Source organism: Elephantulus edwardii, unplaced genomic scaffold (assembly GCF_000299155.1).
Source record: "Elephantulus edwardii isolate Elephantulus edwardi_28Jun2011 unplaced genomic scaffold, EleEdw1.0 scaffold00115, whole genome shotgun sequence".
Taxonomy (NCBI): Eukaryota; Metazoa; Chordata; class Mammalia; order Macroscelidea; family Macroscelididae; genus Elephantulus; species Elephantulus edwardii.
In genome coordinates this window covers 4,908,430-4,935,969 of record NW_006399865.1, presented here as the reverse complement: position 1 = coordinate 4,935,969, position 27,540 = coordinate 4,908,430, and the positions used below count along the sequence as shown (strand labels likewise).

At 43.5% G+C, this 27,540-nt stretch overlaps 1 protein-coding gene and 1 pseudogene across 1 annotated transcript in view; both read right to left on the bottom strand.

Annotated features, from left to right (window-relative positions):
* Positions 1–27,540, bottom strand: part of FRMPD4 (FERM and PDZ domain containing 4) — a 711,592-nt gene that overhangs the window by 288,259 nt on the left and 395,793 nt on the right. The gene's annotated exons all lie outside the window — the stretch shown is intronic.
* Positions 15,473–16,165, bottom strand: LOC102877556 (annotated as a pseudogene).

The window sequence follows — 27,540 nt, the reverse complement described above, 5'->3', positions numbered from 1 at the left end:
GTCAGAGCTGACTGGGTGGAAACTGACAATAGCGTTGCTGGTGTGGAGGTGGGAGGCTCTCTGCCCATGCAAAGGAGCATATGGATCTGGAAGGGAACAGAGACATTCAGCTCTGGACTCACACCTGTATTCTGGTGGAGTCAGACCATCCACTGCCCAAGTTTCAATCCAGGCTCTACACTGTGTGACTTTTCTGGGTGTTTGGGGCAAATTGCCCAGCCTCTCTTGGTATCGGTTTTCTCATCTATCAAAGGGAATAATAAAAACACCTATTCTTAGGGCTGCTGGGAGCATGCAATGAGTACACTCACGAAAAGCGCATTAAGTATCACGAATTGGTATTCTTATAATAAGGGGTTTGATTTGTGCCAGGGGTGACCCTAATAAACAGTTCATGTGCAAAGAGAATGATTGCAATGAGCTAAGCATTGCGATGCTACGGGAAAGGCTGGGAATCCCAGCTCATCAGCCAGTCCTCAGGAGCAAGATGGGCTGGCGGCTTCCGTAAAAATGACAGCCGTGATACCCTACAGGGAAGTAAGGCGCACAGGAGGAGACTTGCTCTCTCAGAGCAGCTAGCTGGTGGATTTGAACCAGCACAGAGGTGCAGCCTTTGGGTTAGCAGCACAACTCCCTATGCACTATGCTACCAGAGCTCCCAAGTGCCCTGTGGATAGCACCAAATTTAGGTTCTGATTACAGGACAGGAGGCAGGTATGGCACTTCTTAACGATGCTACTTTCCTATTCAAGAGATGGGGCAGAGACATTTTAATTCTTAGCACTGGGCCATCACTACTTGTGAAAGAAAAATGTTACATACATATAGGACATAAACATGCAGCATGAGGTGGTAACAAAAGGTTAAGTGCTCTAACCCACCCAGGGGCTCCTTGGGAGAGTCACCCAGTGGTCTGCTCCTGTGAAGATGGCAGCCAACAAGGTCTGAGGGGCCAGCTGTATGCTGTCGCATGTAGTCACTTCGCATCAGAATGGACTCAAGGACACCTGACAACAATGTGAGATGATGTGAAGGCTAGACAGGGCCTTCAAGAATGTTTCATCCTCAGTAAGAAGGAAGAGGTATTTCCAAACAGAGCTCCACTAGTTTCAAAGACCTTAGGAAATTTAACCTCAGAGAACTGTGTCTAAATTTTCAGACAGTGACATTTTCTCAAGTGGAAAGGAACAGATTAAAGTTTGTAAAAATTTTGTTCAAAACTCTGTTAAAAGACTCTGGAATAGGACTTCTCCTCCAGGGGTGACTTTGTAACTTAGCAATATCTGGGGACACTATTGACAGTCACAATTGGAAGACGAGTTGCTCCCACTATCTAAAGGCCAAGGGTAGTGACCAATATCCCAGAGTACACTAGACAGCCCGTAACAAAGAATCTTGTGGCCCCAAACGTCAACAGCACCAAGCTTGTGAAACTATAGAAAGAGGGTATAGGAAATTAGGAGCGGGGAGCTCCAGTCAGAAAAACTAGTATACTATTAGCATACAGTTAAGGTTCATTTTCTCCTTGCAAATTGGAAAATCACTTCTCCCTCACTTGTGGGTGAATTCAAAGAGATAATGAATGCCCAGGAAGGATCCGTAACCTTCAACTTGGCTAAAGGAGAAAGTGGCCCAGTAGTCAGGGAAACCACCACAGTGCACACCCCACCTCCAAGCTCCTGAGCTCCTGGAAACGACACAGACCAGGGCAGTGGGCCAAGTACTCCCCAGTGAAAGTGGGAGAGCCAGAATTGCAAACCCACCCTCTTCCAATCTCATGTGCTCCCTGGCCCAGGTGCTCCTGGACTCAGGTCCTAGCCAAGCAAACCCACTGCTCACTTGTGATTCTGACTTCCCTTACACTGTCATCCTTGCGGGCTGGAACTGCCACAAGGAAACTGCCTTTTGCCTTCTCGTTCCAAGGCCTGCTCAGACTTGCCCTCTTTCCTGTATCGAGTCAGTGAACTCAGTGACAGAGGCAACCTCCCCGTGTGCTTTGCTGTTGTTCATGAAAAGTGCAACCATCGCACCTTTGATGCTCTTCGGTGAGTGGATCGGAGATGCTTTCCATGGTCTTTCTCCAGGCTTCGTTAGTTAGCAGCATGCTTCCTGTCTCCTCCTCCCTGAGCGTCATTCCACAGGATAGAAATGTGGTTCCTTACAGAGAGGCTCCAGGGCTACCACACAAGGCACTGCCATGGTGGCTTCCGCCACCCTCATCTTCTCACAACTGGGATGGCCAGCTTCAGCTTAGGTCTTTAAATACTTGGCTGCCCACTGAAACGTGTCAAGGCAAGTTGGGAAGAAGGTTGGCGAAGTCCATGTGCTAGTCAGGAGCTTTGCCACCAAGACAAAAGCTGTTTCTTTCATGGGAGACACAGGAGAAAAGTCTCATGTTTCCATAAAGAGTGAATGAACAAGAGGAAGCAGCCTTGAACTTCTGCAGCATCTCTGGAAGTACCTAACAGAAGACGTTACTTCAGTTGTTTGCTTTTAAATAAAATCTTGTACAGGAGCGGACTGCTACCTCGTTCTCACGAAGAGCAGCTGATGGGCTTGAACTGCCAGCCTTTCCATCAGCATCCCGGCACTTGACCACCAATGCCACCAGGATTCCTTCAGTAGACACTGTTGTTAAGGGCCACTGAGTCAGCTCTAATGCCTGTGTCCACCAGAACGATACACCACTCAGTCCTGAGGCACACCGCGTTACTACGGGTTCAATCACTGGGTGGGTGACAGATAGAAACAGGACAAGAGTAACCAATCAAAGTCTGGAAAGCCAATGTTAGGTTCTTGAATTTGTTGTCATTAGTAACAGGGAGCTCCCTAAAGATGTGGATGAGAAAGAAGACCTATTTAATGTGACAGATGTAGAAGATACATTTACTTGCTTCAGGGAGGGATGTCTGAATGTGAGACCTTATTAACTCAGCATGATCTCCTCATAACGGGTCTGAGGAAAATATAATCTCCCAAAGGAATTTGGGAGATAATTTTCTATCCCATTGGTTTTATTGTATCTGAAATGAACATGAATGACTATAATAAGAAGAGAATTAAAATATGGCATGTTAGTGGTCATTCACAAATATAGTTAATTCACGCATCATATGTGTGAACCTGGCTACAAAGACTTCCGGACACTTCATCTTCTTTGTTGCTGCTGTTGTTGTTGAAAAGAAAATCATGCCAGCTATTGCAGTCAATCGGCAATGTTAATGAAGAATCTCTTTTTCCAGATGCAAGTGCAATTTACAGTATGAAGTGCAAAGGAGTTGAGAACTGGGCCATCAAGTTGTCTTGAGTACAGACCGACCCATCATTGACTGTAACCACATTCACGGATTATGAGAATAACAGGATTTTGGTCACTGCAATATTATTACATGGAAGGGAATACAGAGATGTTACCATGATTTTCAATAATATTTAAACTGAAGGGCAACTTAAGAATCCCATTTCCACCTCCACCCCCATTATTATTATGATGATGTGGGCATGTTGTCAAGAGGCTAGTTCTTGGATAAATACATCATGGCAGGGAAGGTAGTGAAACAGAAGCGGAGCCTCATCGCGACGTACTGACAGAGTGACCGCAACACTGGGCTCGAGCTTGAGGGAGCTCGTGAGGATGGTGGGGGAGAGGGCAAGGTTCACATCTGTTTTCATAGGATCCCTACGAGACACAGTCAATGTGACGACATCTGACAATAACATACCAGTCAAGATCACTGCCACTGAGTTGATCCCAACTCATGACACCTTGCACTGGGTTTTCAAGGCTGTAAATCTTAAAGGGAGCAGACTGCCTCAGCTGTCCCCTTTGGAGTGACTGGTGTCTTCGACCTAGCAATCTCTCGGCTGGCAGCCAAACACATAACGCACTCTGCCACCAAGGCTCCTTTTACTGCTATCTTGAGATCCTACTGGAGTTCTGTCGTGATTGGCTTTCTATCAAATATCACAATAATGTTATCTCATAGTATTGGCTTCTTATATCACCCCTTTTCCTTTTAAAACGTTTTATGCATGTCATGTTCTCTAATCCTAATGATCATACCGAGGAAGGCAGACTAGTATTTCTAGACCACACATGATAAACTATTAGGTCCCAGGTTAAATGCATGCAACTGGCACTTGGCTCCAAAGACAGCATTCTCTGTGGGACCCCGAGTCAGTGATCCGAGGACACAGCCACCCAGGACACAGGTGAGTCATAGTGGATATTTCCCCCTTACACATGACTTTCTACCTGGGCTATCCAATTATAAGACTACTATGGATAATTCATTTGAAATAACTTCAAAGATTTTCTTCTCCTCATTAGCCTTATTTTAAAGTTACCTTCGAAACACTCAGAACCTTGCTTCATCTTGAGTATTTGCCAGTGCTTCTCTCCAAGAAGGTAATTATAAAAGTGAGGCTACCACAACCTGAAATAGCATGACCTCCTGGGAAGAAGACATTTTTCCCTCTGTAGAGACATGGTTTGCCAAGATAACAGAAAAGAGTGGGGGAAAGGATGAATGGGGGGTAAAGCCTCAAATCTACGCTAGTCTCAAATACCCAAACAATTGAGGTATGCTCTCTGATTTCCAAAAGTAAGAAAGACCTGGGTCACAATGGTCAATATGCCGATCTTTTTCTTTTATTTTATTATTTAGTGTGTGTATACCATCAAATTGGATCTGACTGGTACAGGGGGAGATGGCCCCTCCTTCTCCAGCAGAGCATCTGGTGGGTTTGAACCGTATGCTGATCATTCTTAGTGAATGAAGTGACTCAACTTAATTTTTTAGGTGGAAAAAATTGGGCTTTAAAACAACAGAAATTACCTTTCAAAACCCAACAATGGCCTTTCTATGAAGATGGCGCCGAAAGCGAAGAAGGAAGGCCCTGCCCCTCCCAAAACTGAAGCCAAAGCAAAGGCATTGAAGGCCAAGAAGGCATTGTGAAGGGCATCCACAAGCCAAAAAAAAAAAAAAGAAGATCCACACGTCACCCACGTTCCGGCGGCCTAAGACGCTGAGACTCCGACGGCAGCCCAAATACCCCCGGAAGAGCGCTCCCAGGAGAAACAAGCTTGACCACTATGCCATCATCAAATTTCCCCTGACCACTGAGTCAGCTATGAAGAAGATAGACGATAACAGCACACTTGTGTTCATTGTGGACGTCAAGGCCAAGAAGCACCAAATTAAACAAGCTGTAAAGAAGCTCTATGACAGTGATGTGGCTAAGGTCAACACTTTGATTAGGCCTGATGGAGAGAAGAAGGCCTATGTTCGACTTGCTCCTGATTATGATGCTTTGGATGTTGCCAACAAAATTGGGATCATCTAAACTGAGTCCAACGGGCTAATTATAAATATAAATTTTTCTCACCATAAAAAAAAAAAACAAAAACAAAACACAAAAACACAACAATGTTTTAAAAAGTAAAGGAATTCCATCTCCTCCTCAATTTGAGTAACATCTTTCCTTCACAAAATGTGTCAAAAATGAAAGAGCTTCTATTTGATTATATTAATATCCAATTAATCCTTTCTAGATATTGAAGCTGGAAGAGGAAAATGCCTATGACACGCAGCTAGGAGAGGCTCTTCTTTGGAAAAGGATATCATACTTGAAAGAGAGGAAGATTCCCATCAAGACGGCTTGACACAGTAAGTACAATGACTACAGCAATGGGCTCGAGTGTATCAGAGATAGTGAGGAGGGCACAGGATCAGACAGGATTCATGTTCACAGGATCTTTATGAGTCGTACTTGACTCGATGGCATCTAACAACAAAAAAGAGAAATATTCCTAAATATGGGGCTTTTAGGGCATCTCATCTTCTATGAAGATTTCTCAAAAAATGTCTGCATGATTGTAAGATGATTAACATAGTAGATGAATACATGGTCTAGGGTACGCTAGACTCATCTGTGGGTGCCCATGGTAAGGGGCTGATGATACAGAATGAACAATGATGATACAGAATGAACAATCTCTCCAGTGGGTCCCATTCTGGGCACATCTATCACTCACAAAGGGAGCTCCTGTGGCTGAGTGGTAAGGAGTTGTGCTGCCAATGCAAAGGTATGCTACTTGAATCTACCAGCTGCTCTGCAGGAGAAAGTGGTGCAATCCTTTGAAAATCCACTGGAGGGTCAGCTGTGAGTCAGTTCTGACTTGATGGTATACAGCATCACTCACAAAGGAGCTAACAGCAACTTGGACACCTCCTTCTAGATCCCTTGGTTAAGTCTCCAATTTATGGATTCTTGCTCATGGTTTTTGCTGCCTTTGCATGCTATCTCTTTTTGTTTTTGACTCGGAAAGACTTCCCTTGTAAAAGTATAATTTGTCCTAGTTCTTTGATACCATCTCAAGTAGATACAGCTGGATCCAAACGATTTCTTTATTCCTGACAAAAAATTTACACACGTTCGCTGAAAATAAAACAAAGCAATTACTACTTCGAGTCCCTCGGTGGGCTAAGAAAAAAGACACACCTCTCCCAAAAGTCCAGTATAATATGTGGGGTGGAAGCGCAATGCGGATGTCCTGGTTCATCAGCAGAATCTTCCCTTCCCTGTGGGAGTACCGGGTTTCATTCCTGACTACTGCACCTCGATGCGCCGCCACTGCCTCTCTCTTGTGGAGCCTCATGTGTTGCCATAGTGCCAAACAGGCTGCAGCAGAACATTCAGACTAAGACTAGGAAGAAAGACCCAGTGATCTACTTACAAAAATCAGCCATTGAAAATCCTATGGATCACAACACTTGACTGAAAAAAATGACTGCCAACCAATGACTGAAACGGTGTAGGGCTGGCTGGCATCTTGCCCCACAGTGCATGAGGTTGCCATGAGCTGGGGACTGGCCTGTCGGCAGCTAAAAGCATAGTAACAGGGTTAACAAAGCGGATCTCTTGAATTCACTCATTCTTGTGAATCCACTCACTCACACCTCCACACCATCTCATTTGGACCATTCCATCTCCAGGTTGGACTGTCATTTGTTACTCCATACGCTGCACACGTACGCTTTCCCACGAAGACACGGGGAATGTAGCAATGAGTGAAAACTCAGCATTCTGTAACCCTGATGAAGACTAGGAGTGACTGTTCAGCCGCTGACTTTCCTTTACGGGTAGCTTGAATTCATGGCCCTTTCATCCCTTTATTTACTGTGATATCCACCCCCACCCAACCCCGCGCGCAATATCGCTCATAGAAAGGCCTAGAATAGACTAGCATGCATGCTTTCTCTCCCTCCCATCTACATTACGTTGGAACAGATGAACTTAATGTTGCATGAAAATAAGTGAAGTGTCATCTAAGGTAAAAGAGGGTAGATCCTTTGGTTGTGTCTCAAGAAGCCACTTCCATCTCTCAAGCGAAAACAGAGCATGTCCCCTAATGGTTCCTAGACCGGATTCTTCTCTTCAGCTCTTCTGATAGGCCTGGCCTGGGCTGGTGTGCTGTGGACCTGAGAGCTTCCCCTCATGTGGAGAGGGAAGCCACAACATTTTGACAACTCCCCCTAGGGCTTATTCAGCAGGGATAGGCTGTTAACGTGTCAATCACAATAGTCTTCTGTTCTCAAAGAAGGAGAAACAACTGTCAGGAAATGCCCACTTCTGACTGGATGTTACCCCATACTTGGCTACATGAAAAACTACTGTGGGCTTCATTCTCTGGGCCTTTCAGCCTGTTCAGCTGGAAAGAGAAACCATGTTGGAAACTTGATGACTGAGCTGGATTGCAGAACACATGCTGACCTGTGAAAAGCCTGGTCACCAGCAAAGCATCCTTGCAGCTCCTCAGACCAGCTGAAATAGACGGATGTCACCTATTATTTTACAGAACACGCTCAGGGCACAACAAAGCACTTTGGAAGAAACATGGCTGGCTGCCTGCTGTTAATTCCAACTTGTTGCTGTGTATGATAAATTTGGAACTGACCCATAGTTGACCTTCCAGGTAGGTTTTCAGAGGCAGTAAATCGAATGGGAGTTGACTGCTCACTTTGTCCTTAGAGCAGTGGATGGATTTACACTGTGGATTTTTGCTTTGGCAAAAATATTTACCACAACGCCTCCAGAGGTGCACAATTAATATTTCCTAGCAAGTGAGCAAGTTATGTACCTGCGTAGCAGACGTACAGGACAGTTTCTATAGCAACACACATGAGCTTGCACGCACACACATCTGCACTCAAGTCTTCTGATTCTAATTCCATAGGGGACTGCACCACTAACTCAAAGGCTGAAAAAGTGGCCGTTAAAATCCAGCAGTGGATGCATGACAGAATGATGTGCAAGCTCCTCCTGTGTGATTTACAGCCTCGGAAACCCAGAGGCTCAGCTCTGAGTAAGTTGTGATTAGCAGGAATAAAACTGGAAGTACAGGATCAGAGAACAGGCAGAGGTAAACAGAACTCCATGAGAACAAGTTGATTAAAATAGATCAACATGGCGTTTTATTTTGTTGTTGTTGTTTTGAAAAAGGATGCTCTCTAAATGGATGTTGCTCTGGTGGCCGAATGAGTAAGGAGCTGCTCTGCCAACTCACAGGCAGGCAGTTCAAATCTACCAGCTGCTCTGAGGTGGAAAAGTGGACAGTTGCCTTATGCACTATCTACAATCTCTGAAAATCCGCTGGAAGCTGTGAGTAGGTTCTGACCTGACGGCAATGAATTGATTCTGCAGTCCTTGAGGGATTCAGTTAATAATCTTAGCAGGTAACCTCGAGGTTAGAAGTTTGGATCCACTCAGAGGTGGCTTAGGAAAAAAAGGCCTGGCAATCTACTGAAAGGTGAGCCTTTGATCAGCCCTGCAGAGCACAGTTCTACCACGATTCATACGGGAGTCACCATGACTTGGGGTCGACTCCACAGCAGCTGATATTACACTGATTCAACCTGCCTGCTGTGCTGAGTTTCCTCTCGCTCAACGCTAGCCAGCCCTTTCCTTGCTATTCCTTTGAGAAGAAGGAAGCAGCTGTGTCTACTCCATCGAGCGTGTTCTGCTGGCAACAGCCAAAGGCTGGTTTTGCAAGCTCCTCCTAGCAGGTGTGCTTCCTTTCCTCTTCCGTTCTCCCCCTGTGATTTGAAGACTGCAGGCACTCGGAAATGCAAGTTCTTTTGCTTCGTAAGTTCTAAAGAAACCTGTGTGTGTTCCGCTCACAAGAGAGGAAAACAGATCAAAGGAAACAAACTTTTGGCAGAGCTGGAAATCAAAAAGACAAATGGGGAACCAGGCCTCTGAGTGCAGACCACGGAGGGGTCTGGAAGGCCAAGGAGCCTCCTAGACACATGGCATCAAAACATGCTCCTTATCTTCTTCTGTTATTCATCGCAAGCATTTCCACGGGGGGAGGGCAACCAACAGTCAGAAATACATCAGCCCTGCTTCTTCCTGATACAACATTTGGTTTGCCTGCTTATTCTCACAGGTATTTCCAAGAATGCAAACCAAAAAGACTCATTCTCTGAGAACGAGCTGCGGCCTCCCTTCTAATGCTCCATTTGTATTAATGGGATTTCGATCAGCAAATGTAAAAACGCTCGACTGGAAATACGCTTTCCTTTTTGTGCAGTCCTCTCTCCCTCTCCAGTTAAGTCAAAGCACAGGCCAGCACAGAGCCATGCCACAAGGTGTCTTATGGTGACCCAAAATCTCTTGGGAAGACATTCCAGCTGTTCAGTGTGGTCTTTTATCCAGAGAAGACACAGAGGCATAGGGCAGGGAAACTGATGGCATATTAGCAGTACCTGGCATGAGACTGAAGTCTGCAATCTAGTGGCAAAAATTACCCACACTCCACATCCCTCCTATGCTTCCAAACAGAAGTACTTCAAAATAGATGTGGCAGGTTCCACTAGGAAGACTAATTGTGTTGTCAGAAGCTGTTCTTTAGAGTAAATATTACCCTCCTTATTTGGGCTGGCTCTCAATAATGACAAAAACCCACAATAAGTCATGTGTTCTAGGCATTGCATTTTTGGCTTGATCTATGCCTTCATTTATTCGCAAGGCTCCCGATTCTCCCAAGCACATGCTTAGTAAAAACCGAATCTCCATATATGACAAGCACAACATCAAAGATAATTCAATTGAACTTAAAAAACCCAAACTTGAAATCTAACAAAGCATTTGTTTCAAGACCAAGGGCAGTGAAATGCCAGGGGTGGCACATCCATTTTAGCATTTGGGAAGGTCTCTCTTCTTGGTGGCTTTAGAATTCTGGCTTCACTTGGACATCATCACAACATTCAGCCCGAGGGCTGCTGGGCTGGGAGCCGAGTGGCCATCAGGACCCTAACTCTACTCCTGTTGGAGCAAAATCCATCAGGGACCATCTCACTAGATTCTTTCCTTCAATGAGAAGCTTGAAGAATGAAACTCTTCCAAGCTCAGGTTTATATATTTCTTTTGTTCCCAAATCAATGGCATTTTGTTAGTCGTATGCAGTCAAGTCACAGAAAGACTGACAAAGAAATAGGCACCGTAGACCACTGAAGAAGGATGGTGTACAACATGTTCCCTCCGTGGGAAGGAAGTTAGATTATACAACGCAGTCCGTCTAATTCTTGATCTGTTAGGCTCTGTCATTCTTTTTTCAAAGGCAATTATGTGAGACAAATGCCTTCCAGATAGATTCAAAGGCCCCTCTAACACCCAGGCAACGTGCAGCACACTTGAAGAAACTAGTGGTCCCTGCCCACTGCGTTAGTTTCCAGGGCTGCATCACGAAGAACAGCATAGTGAGTGGCTCCAAACAGCTCAGATTTGGAGTCTCACAATTCTGGAGTCTAGGATCACTCTGTCCATCACACTGAGGGAATCTGTGCCATGCTTCTTTTCTAGCTTCTGGAGGCTCCAGATCAGCCCTGGGTGGTAGCTGCAGCTCCATGGCCTCCCTCTCCTGCTTGTCTCTCTAAGCGAGCTCTCTTTTCAAAGGATATCACTCTTAGAAGCACAGAACCCACACTCCTGGTGTGACCTCATCTTGACTTATCTTCAAAAATCTTATTCCCAAACAAGGTTACGTTCAGAAGAATCACAGGTTAGAAACCTTGCTGGGGGGGGGGGCACTGTTGTTGTTGTTGTTATGTGCCACCAAGTTGCCTTCCACTCATAGTGACTCTACGTACAACAGCCTTAAACCCTGCTCTATTCTGTGCCAATCTTATTGTCTCTGATACACCTACCCCCATGACCCCAGTCACTGAATCAGTCTATCTCATTGAGGGCCTTCTTCTCTTGCACTGTCCTTCCACCCTCCCAAGCATGATGTCCCTCTCCAAGAACTGATCCCTCCTTGCAACATGTCCAAAGTATGTCAGACGGAGCTTCAGAATCCTTTCCTCCAAGGAGCAGTCTGGCTTCACCCTCTCCAGGATGAACCTGTTTGTTTTCCTAGTAGTCCATGGTATAGTCAATACTCTTCTCCAGCACCACAGCTCAAAGTCATCAAATCTCGTTGTATCATCTCTAGTCATTTCCCAGCTTACTGATGCATAGTAAGTAATTACAAAGACCATGACCTGGATCAGGCATACTTTAGTCTCCAGACTGACATCATTGTTTTTCAGTACTCTTAAGAGATCTCTGACAGCAGACTCTCCCAGTGTAAATTGTCTTTTAATTTCCCGGCTGCTGATACCAAGAGTGTTGATTGTAGAGCTAAGCAAACTGAAGATGTTCACCATCCATCATGATGCTGCCAATTGGCCAAGAGGTGAGAATCTTTGTTTTCTTGATGTTGAGCTTCAATTTATATTGAAGGCTGCAATCCTTGACCATCTGCAGCAAGAGCTTCGGGTCCTCCTCAGTTTCATCAAGCAAAGTTGTGTCATCTGCATAACACAAATTGTTCATGAGTCCACCTCCAATTCTGATGCCACACTTCTCCTCATAGAACCCAGCCTCCCAGATAATCTGTTCCATATGTAGATTGAAAAGATATGGAGACAGGGCACATCCCTGGTGTACACCCTTCCCAATTTTGAACCATGCAGTGTTTCCTTGCTCTGTTCTGATGGCTACTTCCTGGTACAAGTAAAGGTTTTGCATAAGCACAATCAAGTGTTCTGGGATTCCCATTCTTGTCAGCCACAGTTTATTGTGATTCACACAGTCAAATGCCTTTGCACAGTCAATGAAACACAGACATTTTTCTGGTACTCCCTGCTTTCAGCCAAGATCCATCTAACATGAGCTATAATATCCCTAGTAGCATGGCCTCTTCTAAATCCAGCCTGGACTTCTGGCAGTTCTGTGTTGATGTGGTGTTCCAGTTGTTTTTGGATAATCTTCAGCAGAATCTTGCTTGAATGTGATATCAATGATAATCTTCAATAATTCTAGCACTCAGTTGGGTCACCTTTCTTTGGAATGGGATTAAATATAGATCTCTACCAGTCAGTTAGCCAGGCGGTTATCCTCCAGATTTCTAGGCACAACTTGGTGAGCACATCCACGGCATAGTCTGTTTGTTGAAATATGTCAACTGGTCTGCCATCCACACTAGAGGAAAAGATGAACAAATCATTGGCTCTACATTTTCAGTCAGGTTGATTTTAAGGAAAGGGCATTTTTCAAGTTTCTGGCATTTTCCCCCCTTTCCATTTTGGTGCCATCATTTGGCCTATTCAAAATGGTCATCTCTATTTTTAGCCCTTCACTCTGTGAGAACTGACTCCTAACTGACCTTTCAGCAGGTTTTTAGAGGCTGAAAAATCACATGGGAGGAGACTGGCCACCTTTCTCCCCCGGAACAACTCGTGAATTCGAACTACCTGCCTTTCGGTTCACAGGCCAACTCCCTATCGACTAGGCCACCAGAGCTTTTCCATAAGGATGGCCAGAGAAGAAACAATGTCTTTGATTTGTGGTGCTGCAGAAGAGTACTGAATATACCATGTCATGACAAAAGAACAATTAGAGGACGTCTTAGAAGAAGTGTAAACAGAGTGCTCCTGAGAGGTAAAGGTGGGTAAACTATGTCTCACATATTTGGGGCAAGTTGCCAGGAGGGACCAGTTCATGGAAAAAGACATCACACTGGAAGAGGTGGAGAGTCAGAGGGACAAAAATTAGATCTTTAACAAGATGGAGTGACAGTGACTGTAACAGTGGGCTCAAGAAGATCAGGGGCGAGGATGACACGGGACAGGACAGAGTTCAGATCTGTTGTTCACAGGATTGCTATGGATTATCCTAAAGTCGCCGGCACCTCCCCACCAGCTCCCCATTTTTAGCCCCAGGTAACTAGGTATATCACGGCAGTTCTGTGTCTGTCAGCAGTCTCATCTCAAATGGGTTGGCCGTGCACCACTCTGCATTCTTCTGTATCAAACTGCTCTCACAAGTTGTTTAGATGTTCACGTTCTCCCAGGGCCACCACTAGACTCATGAGAAAGAGTCAGTGGCTAAAAACCTCCACATTTCATCCTTTCCAAGAGCAAGTCAGAGGTATATTCTACACCAGAGGTCGGCACACTTTTTTTGGGTAATAGGTCAAATATTTTTGGCCATACAGTGTCTGAGGCAACTACTACAATTCTGCAGTCATAGCACTAAAGTCACAATTGGTAAAAAGTAAGCCAATAGGAAAGGAGCTCCTGTGGTATAGTGGTCAAAGGATGCAGCTGCTAACCAATAGGTCAGCTGGTTCAAATGCACCAATTGATATCTGGAAAAAAGATATGGATGGCCTTCTGCTTCCATAAACATTCATAGCCCTGGACGCCCTATAGGGGGCACTTCTATCTTGTCCTACAGGGTCACTATAAATGGGAACGGACTTGGCAATGGACTTGATTTTTTTGTTTGTTTGTTTGTTTCAGAGCCAGTCTGGTGTGGTTATGCTACAAACCCATACCCAATATTTGCTACTCTCAGGTAACAACAACTCCTGCAGGCATATCCAGAGTTCTGGGACACAGTAGCTGCAGGACGACATAGCCGAAGGGTCACAGAAATATCTTTTTTCTCTTCCCTTTCCGGTGATGCCCTTGCCACTCGCTTCTGTAAGACCTGCAAGGGACAAACCCCACATGTAGCTCTCAATGACTGAGCCCCACTAAACAGCGTGTGGTGCTATGCTGCTATCTGGTGGTCCTATCACTTTCCTTGACCAGCCCCCTATCCATAGAACCCACTGCATCTCAGGGCAGGCCCAGCCACCGGTGCAAGGTCTGTTGACAGAAGAGCAATGAAGCCGAGCATGCGCGATCCAAGGTGATGGGCTGCACACTGGCTCGGTGCCCTGGAGAGATGGATGATCACTAGAAGGTGATAATTAAAATCCAGCAGCAACTTCAGGACTCCTGTTTATTTTAGTATTAGAATAAACCGTCTAACCTTTGTATCCTGTATCCCACAATCATCTTCCATTTAAGGAAACAAATGTTATCACAAAGAAACACCTTTGACTGATTAAGGGCCTCTGGTTGCAGACTAGAGGGCTCGCAGGCAAATCAACGCTGAAGAAGTGTCCCAAAGCTGATTGCAAGCGATGGGTTTTCCAAGAGGTCCTTCTAAACAGTCAATCCACATATGCCCTCTGCAGGAATTTAGGGACCTGTGACAATGTTCAAAACTAGGGATGCCAGCTTCACAGGAGATCTCTGAATGGCTTCGTAATCTTTCCCTCAGTTCGTTCCATCTTTAGAATTCCTCATAGGTGTTTCTATTCCATGAACAAAGGTGCTTTTGGGTTTGTCCAAGCCTCCTTATAATGTATAGTAACGCAGCTAAAAGACAAAACACTCTTCCTTTGAGAAGTTCAGTATGGTCTTCACCTCTGTCCTTGCTGTCAAGCTAGCTGACCCTCCACTGGGTTTCTGAGGTAGTAAACAGCACTGGAGGAAGACTGTCCATGTTTCTACTGCCAGGGAGGCCTCGCCTTCAGGCTAGCAGCGCAACTCCCTAGAGACAAGGCCACCAGAGCTCGCTATGTTCTGAATGGCAACCTCACATCGTACTACATGAATACTTAAAACAGCGATTGCCCTTGGGGCGTCCACAGGAGAGCGGGCTGGGAAAACACTGGTTACCCAGTGACAGATGACTTACGAATCTTGTCAAATACAGAGATCTACACCAGAGTCAAAACTAAACAGGAACTCATCGCTCTCAAGTTGGAATCAGTGCACAGGTGACCATCCATCAGGTTTCTAAGCCTGTAAATGACACAGATGGGATGTCCATCTTTCTCCCATGGAGCTGCTGGCAGAGCTGAACGGCCAGAGGCATGGCCTTTGGGCGAGCAACACAAAAAGCTTCCTCAAAAGCTCAGTATTTAACAATTATTTAACATTTATTACAACAATCATTTTTTTTTTCCCACCGAGAGGCTGTTTATTGGAGGGAGAAGGGATGCAACCAGGCACGGAGAGGGTGTTTACTGGAGGGAGAAGGGATGCAGAGTAGGCCAGCCTCTGGCCAGGTGGGTGTGGACAGGAGCTCAGGTAACCAGAAAGCCCCCATCCACAGGGAGGGTGGAGCCGGTGGTCATACCACTGCGGTCACTCAGGAGGAAAAGGATGCTGTCCACCACATGCTCTATCTCAGCAAACTGGCTGAGTGGGATGCGGTCCAGCATGGAGTTGGCCTTCTGGGGGGTCACTCCAGTTGGCCCGACCCATGGGTGTCATCACCACTGTGGGGTTCACTGCATTGACTCGGATCTTGTGTGGCCCCAGCTCCAGGGCCATCACCTTGGTCAGCATGTCCATGGCGCCCTTAGTGGAGCAATAGACACTGTGGTTGGTCAGGGCACGCTGGGAGGCCTGGCTGGAGACATTCACAATGGAACCAGGGTTCCCCCGGTTGATGAGGCTCTGGGCCACAATCTGGGACACCTGGACGACAGAGCGCAGATTCACCTCAAAGGGCTTGTCAAAGGCCTCCTTGGTGACCTCCAGAAAGGGCTGTAGCAGGGCCACGGGGCCAATGCCACTCAGCGCCCGCTCCGTAGCCTCCCAGTCAGCCAGGTCCATGCACAGGGGCTCGACCCCGGGACAGTGCGGAGGGGGAAGTGGGTGCTCAAGGTGGGGCCCAACTGGGAGGTAGAGGGCGGGATCTGGGAAGTCTTTCAACTGGACCCATTATTATTTTTTTAAAAGGCACATTGTCAAAAAAAGAGCACACTGTCCATTGTTACCTTATGAAAACAGCTGGCTCAAATCAGACTATGGTTTTTACTTGGTGCCACTGAGTGGGTTCAAGGCAGCGAGTTAAGGCAAACTGAGCAAAGCACTGCCTGATGCTGCACCATCCATACACTCCTTGTTTCTCTGGAGTGCATTTTGGGGGCCATGGGGCCAAGCTCTCTCTCTCACGGAAAGTCTTTCTCTTTTTTGCTGACTCTCGACTAAGTTACCCTGTTTTGTTTTCCTAATTCTTTGCATGCATGTCAGAGGCTTTCCCCACCCCCTGGACTCTATCAAGCATTCATTTATGCATGCGATAGATTGAACTCCTACTACTATCGAGCTTGGGAAGGTGGAGGGGCGGGGAAAGGAGAGGAAAACCCTCAACTAAGTGGGTTGACACGGTAACTGTGGCAACGGGCTTGAGCATGTCAGAGTTTGTGAGGATGACACACAATATGACGGGGTTTAGATCAGTTGTTCACAGGGTCACTATGAGCCGTACATGACTCAACAGCACCTAACAACAATAGCAACGACTACAAAGCATTCTCATAACACACCCTATTGGAGGCTTTACCTCCTCATCATTGAGGTCAGGCATCGGTAAGTGACTTGCTTTGGCCAATGAAGTGTGAGTGGAAGTGACAAAACACTCACTAGGAAGCATTTTTAGGGTCTTGAAGTGGCTCTATCTTCCTTCGATTTTCTTTCAGCTCAGCTCCCACATGAAGACAAGGTTGTATGGAGCTCAAGTAGATCTGCAGTGACTTTAGTGACCATCAGAAACAACACTTTTGTCACTAAGACTTTGGGGGCTGGCAATTCATAAGGATTAAAAAATGAAACACATATGGATCTTACATGCAAATAGATTCAGCAGAGGTTAAACAATAACAAGTTGCTTGGTATATATGGCGTGGGTTGGTTTTACAGAGAGTGGTTAAGGGCACACATATGTCAGTCAAACAGTCTGGGTTCAAAATCTCATATCCCATTTATGCTGAGATAACTTAGAAGACAGCCTTGCAAGTTCTTAGCTTGCTGGGTTAGTGGGAAGAATGGCTTAGATAATATCACCATGTGTATAGAAGACGACAGTGTAGTTTGCAAAGCAGAAGGATTCAAGAAACAGGTGGACGACCCAAACAGATTCCCACATTCTCTGAGAGCTCTCAACACTGAACAGGCAGAAATTTCTCTTCAAAGGTGTGCCTCCTATCTTTTATTGCAGGAATCTCTCTTCTTGGGGTAGGTCTTTTCAAAAAAGCACTGCCGATGATTCCTTCCAAACCTATATGCATACGGCACTCCTTCCATCGAGAGCTGGACACTCTCTTTCTTCCCCAGAGGCTTTGTGATCAGTGGAAAGCAGAGGGCCAGGATGTAAAAGGCCAGGATATTTCAGCATGAATCCAATTAAAACACTAAACAATCATGGTCTGGATAAGCTACGAAAGCCCCAAGGTGCTCTGGTAACGTAGGCCCTAGTTCAGCTGCCAGCCTAGAGACTAAGGTGTACCTGATCTGGAGCATGGTGTCTGTGCAACTGCTATGCCTCAGAGAGCTGGACCATGACTATGGCGGATAGAAGAAGAATCGATGCCTTTGAGTTGTGGTGCTGGAGGAGAGTCTTGAGTACACGATGGACCACCAAGAGAACAAACAGTTCTGCCCCGGAGAGGGTGAAATCAAGCTGCTCCTTGGAGGCTAGGATTTTAAAGCTCCATCTCACATATTTTGGGCACATGCCCAGAAGGTCCAGTCCTTGAAGAAGGACATCATGCTTGGAAGGGTGGAGGGACAATGCAAGACAGAAAGTCCCCAGATGAGAGAGATTGACACAGTAACTGGGATAAAGGGGATAGGTGTGTCGGAGACAGTGAGACTGGCTCAGGATAGGGTGGGATTCAGAGCTATTGTACATAGCGCTGCTATGAGTCACAGGTGATCCGATGGCACATAACAACAGCAGCAGCAGCCAGCCTAATCCAACCACTTGAGTGATGCCAGGCAAAATCTGCCCAAGCAATCCACTAAATCATGAGACACTACATCACGGTCACTTTAAACTCTATGGTTTAGTACATAGCAACAGATCAATGATTTCGAATTTTCTAAACCTTAGAGAATCAAGGGCCCCTAAGACAATACTCATGTTCAATAAACGTCCCTAAGTCCCATGTGTGCTCCACAAAACCACATTCATGTTCAATGCACAACTGGAAACATTCACAGGATTCAGCACAGAATTGCACTCCTGGCTCAGAGGTTATCATAGTAACGCTAAGGGGAACAGACATACAGGGTCTGGAGGAATCCTCGCGCAGGTCTCCTATGCTTCCCCTCATCCCACTCTGCAATGTGTACTCTCCCTCTACCAGCAACAATGCAAGAACATGTGTATGCAATATTTCTGCCACTATAGTACCCAAGACTTTTACTGACAACCAATCAGAGAGGCATCTAACAACAACAACAACAATCAGGGGCTGAGTAACCACCAGATTTCCAGACTCCCAGGAGGAAAACAGGCGACCACCATAAATCACATCATTTGTACAAACAAGCACATTATCAGTTAAGAAGAGGAGGAACGTTCTGAAATGCAAGTTCTCAGGCTTCACCCAAAGGCCATCCCTGCATGCCCTGTGAACGCTAGCAGTCTGGTCTGCTATGTTAATTCTTTTTTGCACACCTGGTTTCTTCCAATAGCTGTTTTCACTACTTATAGTTTGTTCTGAGGATTAAAGAGAATGGTAAAGATGAAACACTTTGCAAATGATAAAGTAGCACACAAGTGTTTGTCCTTGTAAAGTGCTGCATTAAAGAAGTACAAACCACAGTTACGAGAGTGCTGATTTCGGAGCCAAATGATCCTATACATTTTACAGCAAGCATCGGAGAGAGGAATTTCAGTGCAGTGCTTAAAAATATTAAACCAGAAATTAAATTCTGACCCTATCACTTCACTATCACTCTCTCAAGCTATTTAAGCTCTCTGTGCCCACATGCCTCACCTCTGTAATGGGGAAAAGAAGGGTATTTACACCACGTATTCACCAGCCATCTGTCAGTCTGTCATACTGTGGTGAACTGCACAATATTCCAAGAGCAGATTTGTTTTAAACAAGAATGATTCTTTACATGTAACAGTACCAGAGTAAATGAAAAAGAGATGGCAATTAGAGTGAGATTCCTCAATTATTTTGGAGATTTTCTGCATTCTGAAAACTGGGTTAAATCGCGATACACAAATGTCACAATTGCCTGTCTCCAAAGTGTGTTCAATTTATGCTTTAGAGTTTGAGCAAGGGCTTCCCTGTGTTTAAATGATCCTTAAGATGAGATGAATTTGGTTAGTTCTGAGAGTGCATCTCTGAACCACATATGAGGAAGATAAATTGTTAGCTACCCCTCAGGTCACCTCTGCCACTATGTTGTTTCTTAATTTTTTGTTTGTTTGTTTCTTTACAAAGTTCGTATACATTGTTTTTCACACTTTTATTCATACTGTGTTTCATACAATCATTCTCATGTATTATATTTTATAAAATTAATAACCATTGGATCATGCAAGATACAATTACCCTGTCTTTTCATCCAGATCCTTCCCATTTGCTTACACCCCCCACTCCACCCACCAAACTGTGCAGCCCTATGGCTTTGTCCCTACCCATCCTCACCCCTCTGCTCCCACCCTTTCCCACCCTGTCGTTTTGACCCCATTTGTGATTTTCTAAATGTTTGGCTTAGCTGAAGCACACCTTGGGCTGTACTCATTTTTACAAGCTCCACAATTAAAACTCAGAGCCACTCAGAGAGAGATCCAACTAATCCTGCAGAGTGTTGGTAACATTCACACAATGGAACACTACCCAGCATTGAAAAACAATGAACTGTAAAACACCACACAACATGATGAGCCTGGAAGACACAATGCTGAGTGAAGTACTGCAGCTACAAAAGGACAAATACTGCATAACATCCCTGTTGCAAAATACTTCTTTCATTTATAGTTAAAATGAGATTTAAAATGCTAAGTGTCACAGTTGCTAATTGGTTCTTTATTCTTGCCTTTAATTTTTCTATTATTTGATGGGAAATATTTCCCCACGTTTAAGAGCTCCTAAATGGAATTCTGTTGGATTAACTAATTGAAGGAGATATTAAAATCTAATATTTATTTTTCTCTTATAGTGAAAAGAGCAAATATCTTCAATGATTAAGAATATGGACTCAGAGTTAAAGATGACGAGAATATAACTCTGCCAATTAAAAGCCCCAACCTTTTTTCTAAACTAAAGGAGGAGGGAATTTTGAACACATGTGGAGTTAAGGAAATGCATCTGGAAAGTTGCCTACTCATCCATGATAGGCTAACACAGTTGAAGACGTTTGGGAATGGCAGGTATTAAAAAAAGTAAATAAACGTACAATTTTGTAAAAATTTTAAAATGCAAAAAGTTGCAAAGATAGCATAGAGTTCCTGTTAACATATACGATATTTCAGAGCCCACAGGCTACTTTCACTACATAAACTTTTCAATTTGATCCTGTATCAACTCTGTGATATAACTGGGTAGTGACATCGCACTGAAAATACGAGGCGGCTGGGGTCTCTTCAAGTTTTCTCTAACAAGCAACTATCTCCAAATCTCTCTCCCCATTCTATGGCTTTCTTCATCTCAATAAACCTTAAAAGACAATGGTCATCCAGTTAACTCCCACTCAAGGTAGTCCCATTCGTGTCAGAACAGAATTCCCCTCCAAAAGGTTTAAAGGCTCAATTGCAAGTGACTTCTAGGTTTCTCTTCTGGGGTGCTTCTGAGTGAACTAAATAAAACTGCCAACTTTTCAATTAGTATCCAAATGTATTAACTACTTTCTCATCCTTATGGATGGATCAACCCCAAGTGATGGATATAAATGGATTCTCAATAATCTGCAGCAAAGCTCAACATCTAAGAAGGTCTTCCTTATAACTCAACTTCACTATGTCCAGAAAGTAGCGAATTCTGTGGTCTTGGCTTCATTTTTTTGCTGTACACCTATACTAATGGAAATGGCTTCTGATTTTTTTAAGAGAGGTCAGTTCCCTTTCCTAAAACTGCCTCAGCAACACTTCCACATTCTATATCCCCTGAAGTCAATGATCTCGTGATTATGCCTGATTGCATCACAAGTACAGTATTGCAGTTCTTCCAGAAATTTCATTGGTTTCAACAAACACACGTCTTTAGAGTACAAAGCAAATTATGCCCATATTCCCTAAACATTGACCTTTCTGTGTTATTTCAATCTTTTGAGTGAAAATTTACAAATCACATTGGTTTTTCATACAATAATTCAGATAGTTTGTTTTATAACATTAATTAGAGTAACGTCATTTGGAAGCAGGCGTGGCATCCGCCTTCTAAACAACAGGCCTGTGAAAACTCTATGAAATTTGATAAATGTCGATAGTTATAGAAGGGCTTCAGGCCTTTTGTTCATAGGGTCGCTATGAGTCATGCTCAACTCGAAGGCAATCAACAAGAATAACAACAACAAGTAAAGAAATTACAACGCCTAACCAACCCCTTATTTGTGTATTGCCTTTATTTTCATCCAATTTATTTATTCAATTTCTCTCCCTTTCCCCTCCTTTCTCATTTTTGTTAAACATTCAAGATTGATTCTTTCTGAGTGTACATCTTTTAAAAACACTTTCATTTAAAAGTATTTTCAAGGACTTCTTGGACTCTAAAGAAATAAAAGTCTCCAAATTCATCAATTAAAAGTTAGGGGGTAAAAAGTAGCACATTTTATGTTTTGCAGCACCACACATTTAAGTGGCCTACTGGCAAGAAACTGGGCTGCAATCCCAAAGGCACACAGTTCGAGGCCACCAGCCTCTCCAAGAGAGAAGGATGGGCAATCGCCTCCCTTGTGATTAACCGCCTCTGAAAGCCCACCAGAGGGTCAGCTATGGGTCGGTTCTGACTCAATGGCACACAACAAACAATACAACAACATATTCACATAGAAAACCTATGCAAGTGGAAAGGAAGGGAAAGGAAAGGGAAAATGAATAACTAGGCAAATTGGGTAAAAAGAAAGGCAATGCACAATAAGGGGTTAGTTGCTGTTGTTTTGTGCAGGCAAGTAGGTAGTGACTCATAGGTGACTCTCCAGAAGGTTTTCTGAGACAGTGCACAGGAGGAGACTACCTGTCTTTCTCCCTCAAGCAGCTGGTGGATTTGAATCACTTGTATTTGCGTTGGCAGCATAACTCCTTACCCACTAGGTCACCAGAGCTCCCAAGGGATTAATTAGACTTTGTCATTAATGAATTACATTATCAATGGCAATCAATGTTCTAAAGTAATAGGTCTATGAATGACTGTATGAAAAAACCAATATGCTTTGTAAACCTTCACTCAAATAAAAATAAAATCAATAACGACAAACTTTGACTTAAGCCAATACTGATGCATAGTGGCTATTCTAATAAGATACAACCCAAAATTACTTTTCTTCTGTCTTGTATTTTGAAACTTCTCTGGACAAGTAGCATATGTGTTCACAGCCAAAAGCTGTACTATATTTACTTTCTTTGCATTTTCAAAGCACAACATGCAGAACTAACAGAAGTATTCTTGATAGCATGGAGGAATAATCTGAAAAGCAAGCTACTGGTATAATATGTTAATATGGCAGCTTGAACAGCCATGGAAGAGCAGGAAGTCAGAGGTTCAATGTTGGACTAGCAGACAATATAATCCACAGAGATCATTACAATACTTATTCTAAACCAGAATTCTGGGGAATTTTCAGGTACTATTAACCCTAGCTTTTAAAAAAATCATTTTCGCAAATGATATTTCTTATCTTCGTTAGTACCTTGAGTACGGTGCTCTTTTAAAAGAATTGCCATTAACAGCAGCAACCTGAAAGCCTAGTTGAGAAGTTTAGGGCAGAGAGTACTAATGCAACAGAGGTGAAACAATTCTGAGAAAGTTGGTGAGAATCTTTGTACAATTTGAAGAATGCAATCCATGTCAATACACGAAGAAATTGTTGAAAATTGTGTATGACTCTGTGTGTGTGTGTGTATTATATAGTTGCCATTTTTTTAAAAAGTCACAGTCTGCTTTAACTTTATTCAGACATATACCAATGCTTATCATGTAGTTCTCAACAAATCAATAACAAGGTCCAGTGCTGAACAAGAAATTGAAACATTCTCTAACTTGTCCCTTGGTTCTCAATACCTAAATCATTCAAAATTTATTTGATGGATGATATCCTCAACAGAACTTACAGACCTTTTGTGACCACTTTGTTCTTACCATCACCAACAAGAAGTAACCTAAACACCAACCAGTTAATTGTAACCACATGTGAGTCAGGTTAGAACTGTATTCCACAGGGTTTTTAATGGCCTCTGTTTGAAGCATATCGCCAGGTTTTTCCTTCAAAACAAGAGTTGGATGAGCTTGAATTTTCAATCTATTGGTAGGGAGTTAAGTATACCTCCTATTTCCACCACTCAGATATCAAATAAAAAAGGCCTTATCTTTATGAAATAACTTAGGTAAATTATTAACTTTTAAAGGAAAACAACCAGTGGGGAGGGAAAATGCAAAGCAAACTTTTGTCATTTTATTGTCTACACAGACCTCCTAAAGCTTCATTGTTTTAGAAATATATATATATTTTTTTAAGAAATGAAACATCTTAGTGATTGGACAGTTGCCAAGGCCCAGCTTTCCTTTATTTGCTTAATCTATTTGCTGCTGGGAGTTTGGGGCAAAAAACACATTAGGTAAACATAAGATCTCATAATGAACAGGGGAACTGAATAGAACCACTGCCCACTGTGTGTGCGCATACCACCTGGCCCGAGATAACAATGACAAATATGTGGAGTCTTTTTAAAGTATTGTGGGCCACATTATGTAATTATACTTTTTTGAAAATTTCTCTTTCTACTCTACCTCTGTAGTCAAAATCAAAAGTAGTGACAATTATGGTCATGCTGAGACGGGAGCCTGGCCTTGTCATTTTGAGCTCCAGGACAGGAGCCATCCAGCATTCATCACGTCTGTCCAGAGTCAGGACGACTCCGGGAAGGCATTTTTGAGGTGGTAATTCACCAAACTACTGGAAGTCCTCACAGCAGTGCATTTGAGAACTAGCAATTGTAGGCTCATCAGTGGTAATTTACAAGTGATTTAATGGTTCTGAATCACCAGCTGGCTTCCACGTCTAGGTGGAGACAAAAAAAAGTTATGGCAATTTCATAGCACAATATGAATATTAATAATAAATATAGGGTTGGCTATTAAGTGATATTCCTTTTTTCCCCCCTATATCCTTGGTTTTTTTTACCATTATTCCTCCTTAAAGTGAGGACCTAGGGGGTGAAAGATGAGATCGATTAGATAGAGATATGGCTCAGGTCTTAGTCATGAAGACTATATTGACCCCACTACAGGAAGGGAACTGGGTTTTGCCAAGTATACCAGATGTTCTCCGCAGCTCGTACAGCAGAAATGCATGAGTCCCTTCTCACTTTTCTTACCCAGTTCTTGGCTTTTAAAGAAATCTTTAAAATGGTCATTGAATATGTTGCAGGCATTATATAGAAATATTTCCCCCATAAACTATATTGTAAAATATGAAAAATTACATTTACAGCCAACTCCATCTATTTTACATTTTGATTGCGTGATATAAAATTATTTTGGAAAAACACCTGAAATGACCACTGAATGGGGAAATTACCAGCTAAATGAGAGCTACAATGCACAAAGAAGTGATCGGCATTCATTCTGCAAAGAATTTTTTTCTCTCTATTTAGGGTTCTCCCCTCAGATGCAGTAGCACTTGCTTCTCTTTTGCAAGTAGGTCAACATAATAAGGCCTGCAAAAATCAAACCATACCCACTGACGTCTAGTGGACTTTTACTCCCAGAGACCCTATAGGACAGAGAGAAACTGCTGTAAATATTTGCAGGAGCACATCTCCACGTCTTTCTACCTCAGAACAGATAAATGCTGCATTTCAAAGCACTGATCTGTAGATTAACAGTTGAGGACTTTAATCACTGTGTCATCAGGGTTATTTAATTATTCCCCTAGAGAAATACAAAAAGATTCTCAAGGAAAGAATATTCTACTGAGAGAATTACATGACATCAGTTCTGATGAGGTCCACACAGTTATCTTGTGCTGTGCCCAACCCAGTCTTGTGCTACCAAACCTTATGGTTGTATTACAGCAGTGATGAACTTTTCTCTTTTAACACGTCTCACTCTTTAAAAGAACAGAGATTAATCAGCTTATCTGAGCAAAGAGAGAAGGATCAACCAACTTTATCCAGCACACAGAATGCCTTGAAGGATAGTCCTGTGGAGCATTTGACAATTTCATTGGAAAAATGGTATATATGACATCACATTAGGATAGAATTACTCAATACAAAATTCTTCCAATTTCCCTCCCACTTAAAAACAAACAAATGAGTTCAAATTTCAGGACAGTAGAGAAAAAAAAATATTAAGTATTCCATGTTGTTGTTATGTGCCATCGAGTCGCTTGCGACTCATAGCCACCCTATGTATAAGAGCCCTAAACACCGTTCTATCCTGTGCCAACCTCGCTGTCTCAAACACACTCACTCCCACCACTCCAGTCATAGAATCGATCCATCTCATCGAGGGTCTTCCTCTCCTGCACAGTCCCTCCACTCTCCCAAACATGATGTCCCTCTCTAAGGACCAGTCCCCCTCCTTGCAACATGCCCAAAGTATGTCAGACAAAGCTTCAGAATCCTTGACTTCAAGGAGCATTCCAACTTCACCCTCTCCAGGACAAGCCTGTTTGTTCTCCTAACAGTCCATGGTATATTCAACACTCATCTCCAGCACCACAACTCAAAGGCATCAATTCTCTTTCTATCATCCCTATTCACTGTCCAACTCTCCGATGCATAGCATATAACTGCAAAGACTCTAGCCTGGATCAGGCACTGACGTCGTTGCACTTCAGTACTCTTGAGCTGACTTTCCCAATGCAATTTGTCTCCTGATTTCCTGGCTGCTGTTACCAAGAGTGTTGACTGTGGAGCCAAGTAAATGAAAACTGTTAACTATCTCAATCTCTTCACCATCCATACTGATGCTGCCAATTGGCCCAGTGGTGAGAATCTTTGTTTTCTTGATGTTGAGCTTCAATCCATATAGGAGGCTGCAGTCCTTGACCTTCTGTTCTGCAGCAAGCACTTCAGGTCCTCCTCTGTTTCAGCAAGCAGGGGTGTGTCATCTGCGTAATGCAGGTTGTTGATGATTCTTCCATCAATCCTGATGCCACATTCCTCCTCGTACAGCCCAGCGTCCTGGATGATCTGTTCTGCATACAGATTGAAAAGGAATGGAAACAAAATACATCCCTGATGGGCCCCTTTCTTGATTTTGAACCATCCAGTGTAGTGATAATTATTAACTATGATTATTAACTATGATATAATAAAAATGACAATCATTGTCAGTTCAAGAATGGCAAACAGTAGGTACTCAAAAAATACTGATTAGAGATTGACAAAAAATAAGGCTCCAGTTGTGGAGAGACTGGTGGGAGTGTAAAAAGGTGCAACCACTGTGGAAGGCGGTATGGCGCTTTCTCAAAAAGTTGCAAATAGAGATACCATTTGACCCAGCAATTCCATTACTGAGATTGGCACAGGACAGAGCAGAGTTTAGGGCTGTTGTGCATAGGGTCGCTATGAGTCGCAAGCAACTCGACAGCACCTAACAACAGCAACAACTGTATGCATGTGAAAGTTTGACAATGAATAAAGAATGCTGACGATTTCATGTCTTTGAATCATGCTGTTGGTGAAGAGTACTGAATTTAGCATGAACTGCCAAAAGGACATGCAAATATATCTTGGAGGAAGTGCAATCCGAGTGCTCCCTGGAGAGAAGAATGAGGAAACTTGTTCTCACATACTTTAGAAGGTGCTAGTCCTTGGAAAAAGCCATCATACGAAAAATATCTTCAATGAGATTGATACCATGGCTGCCACAAAGGGTTTGAGTATGGTAGCAACTTTAAATTGGAACAGGATAAATCAAGGTTCATGTCTTTTGTTCACAAAGGCACTAAGAGTCAGAGTCAACTTGATGACACCTAACAACTCTTTACAGCCCCAATGTCTGTGCCTGTCACCACTCATTAGTCAAAGTAGATCAAAGGTCTGAAACTTCTTGAAATGAATGGAAAACATCATCATTTGTACTTGCAGAATTTATTTCAGCACTGCATTTAATCCATTTTTGTAAGAAAATAATTTTTTGGCTTATTCTCCAGGTCCAAACATTCTGATAATGCA